The sequence below is a fragment of the Hylobates moloch genome, unplaced genomic scaffold, assembly GCF_009828535.3.
Source record: "Hylobates moloch isolate HMO894 unplaced genomic scaffold, HMol_V3 SCAFFOLD_6, whole genome shotgun sequence".
NCBI lineage: Eukaryota > Metazoa > Chordata > Mammalia > Primates > Hylobatidae > Hylobates > Hylobates moloch.
Window position 1 is genome coordinate 67,418,591 of NW_026652281.1, and position 3,300 is coordinate 67,421,890.

General features: G+C 37.5%; 1 pseudogene; it reads left to right on the forward strand.

The window, feature by feature from the left end:
• The first annotated feature begins 2,298 nt into the window (after window positions 1-2,298).
• On the forward strand, window positions 2,299-2,980 carry LOC116470551 (acyl-CoA-binding protein-like; annotated as a pseudogene).
• Window positions 2,981-3,300: the final 320 nt, after the last annotated feature.

Consider the following 3,300-nt stretch of genomic DNA (forward strand, 5'->3'; position numbering starts at 1 on the left):
TATTGTAGTAGAGGCTCAATACATACTATTTGAGTAAACAAATGAACTCTATACATATTCTTAGATTATATACAGAAACTTAAACAGCTTAGTATGAATCAATTTTGAAAGTATAAAGCATTTGGGTACTCTGTGATCTGGATCGCTCATGCTAAACCAAAATGCCTAAACTTAGAAAAAATAGGGTCAAAAATAGAGAAAGGACTAAAAATGTTTTCAGATTAGGAAAAGACATAGCAACAGGTATTGAGTCTGAAAAGGAAGGACCTGAGAACTTGAGAATGGCCTTCACATATCTTAGGGGTATACCCAAGGGCAAAACTAGGGTCACAGATGACAGCCAAAGAAAGCTAGACATTGGCATAATACAAGACTTTCCTATAAGGTGGTGTTATCTGGGGATAGACTGAATTTCCTTAAAATTGTGAGTAACTGGTCACTACAGGAATTCAGACATTGCCTTTTCAACTGCTAGGCCAGGTTCCTGCAGAGAAAACCCCTGGACAAGGTGCTATATTAAGCATGTATGTTCTTTTCTGGCCATCCAATATCCCTTTGCTCTTTTCCTAGTAACAGCCACCTATTTTTCTCTGAAGGCCCACTCTTCCCCCACTCACACGTTCTGATGGAGGTGACTTTCTATCTAGCTCTAGGGGAGGAATGTTGATCCACTCTCAACCAACTGGAACACTGTGGTCTCCCTACACAGTGCCTGGTTCGAGAATGAGCAAATGACCCAAGTTGAGCCAATCCGAGCTAATTAGATTAAACTCTTGGGATTTTTCCTTAAAATTTTGAAGACTCTTACTAGATTTAAAGTTGGGAGAATGTTCAGACTTAAAAGGAGGAATTTTAAAAATAAAGTTGTGAAAATGTGATGCAGAAAATATCAACGTAGGAATAATGAAAAGAAAATAAGTTTCAAAATAATCTTATTAATAGCCTTAGAGAGATGAAAGATGCTACATCTATGAAACAAGATGATGCTATAGAAAAAATTCAGGTACCAAGAAAGAGTTGTTAGAAATTTAAAAATAGGATGTTAGCAATAAAAAGTTATGAAGTTGAAAGACAAATTTGAGGAAATCTTACCGAAAGTAGAAGAAAAAAACAGATCAATAAAAGGAGAGAGATCATATCATATATACACATATAATACACATATATGTCTATCTATTATATTCATATATGTATATTTATAATATATTACTAATCCAGGAGGATTAACATGCTAAAAATAGGCCCAGAAAGAAAGAATAGAGAAAATGAAAGCAAATAAATTGTCAAAGAAGTAATACAAGGAAAATTCCTAGAATTGAAAAATAGGAGTATTTATACTATAAGGTTTTACCATTGAAAGCACAGCAAAATAAAAGACATCATCATTGTCTCTCAAGATAAATTCTTATTATCATAGGACTTGGAAGAAAGTAAAAACCAAAATATAGAAGTAAAGAAGTCTCTTGCCCCAACTCTGAAATGCAAATACAAACAATGCTCTGCCTTCGTAATACATATTACTCTTCAATAATTAGAAGTGAAAAATCCATAAGATACATTAAGAGAGCTTGCTATTTTAAGGAATTCTCTAGTGCCTTCTTTCATAAATATGGCAACCAGAATTCCTGGTTTAAATGGGCCTAGTAGAGAAAGGGAATTGGGAAAACAGCCTCCTTTATATTTCTGCATAGTGGATGGTGAAGGCCAACTGTCTTAGTTTATTTTGTGCTGCTGTAACAGAGTACTTGAGACTAGGTAATTTATAAGGAACAGAAGTTTATTTCTCACAATTCTGGAAGCTGGAAAGTCCAAGACCGAGGGACCAGAATTTGGTTTGGTGAGAGCCTTCCTGCTGCATTCTGACATGGCAGAAGGCTGAAGGACAAGCTGCATGCTGTGTGAAGCTTCTTCTTTTCTTCTTCTTCTTCTTCTCCTTCTCCTTCTCCTTCTTCTTCTCTTCTTCTTCTTCTTCTAGACGGAGTTTTGCTCTTGTTGCCGAGGCTGGAGTACAGTGGTGTGATCTCGGCTCACTGCAACCTCCGCCTACTGGGTTCAAGCAATTCTGCTGCCTCAGCCTCCCAAATTGCTGGGATTGCAGGCACCTGCCACCATGCCCAGCTAATTTTTTGCATTTTTAGTAGAGATGGGGTTTTGCCACGTTGGCCAGGCTGGTCTCGAACTCCTGACCTCAGGCGATCCACCCACCTCAGCCTCCCAAAGTGCTAGGAGCTAGGATTACCGGCGTGAGCCACCACACCCAGCCGTGAAGCCTCTTTTAAAGGGGCCTTAATCCCGTTAATGAAGAAGGAGCCTACATCTCCTAATCATCTCTTAAAGGCCCTATCTCTTTGTATGAACAACACTTGAATTTTGGAGGGTTACATATTCAAACCATAGCACCAATTGGCTGGTATATAATCCTGGAATACTTCATGGGACTAGCAAATCTTTCAGGATGACTTCCTAACACTCCAAAATTTTCTTGAAAGAGGATTGGATACAAAATTTTACCAATGCTACAATGCATAACAAATACAGCTATAAAATGGCCAACTATAACAATCACAAAGTTAAAATAAGTCTTAATAGTATGTTTCTATTTACTCAAAAATGTTCTTAATATTGCTATTAGTTTTGCAATTGAAAAATTAAGTTCCAATAACTTCCTGCTCCGTACCTTCTCAGTGGGCTCCCAGGAATCCTTGCAACAACTGCCAGTATGTCTCAGGCTGTTTGAGAAAGCTGCCAAGGATATTAAGCACCTTGAGACCAAGCCAGCAGATGATGAGAGGATGTTCATCTACAGCCGCTGCAAACAAGCGACTGTGCATGACTTAAATACAGAATGGCCCAGGATGTTGGACCTCAAAGGCAAGGCAAAGCAGGATGCTGGAATGAGCTGAAAGACACTGCCAAGGGAGATGCCGTGAAAGCTGATATTGACAAAGTAGAAGAGCTAAATAAAAAATACGGAATATAAGAGATTGGATTTGGTTGACAGCCATGCATTTAACCTAAACTGATACAATGCCTTTTTTTCCCTTATACTGTGGATGATGTGAAATAGTGAATATAAACAGTAAACCAAGTTTCTCAAGGCTGTTCAGGATACAGTTCTAGCAGATTAAAGGCTAAAATGATTACTAATCTTCTCCAAATAGTTTCTATCTTAGATCAATTAAAAATGTATTTGTTACTTTAAAACAAAAATTAAATTCCTTTTTTTCTTTAAAATAATTGGCCCCAAGTACTAAATAACTTTGTTTACTCTCACGACATGTTCCAGGATGATTTTGTGAA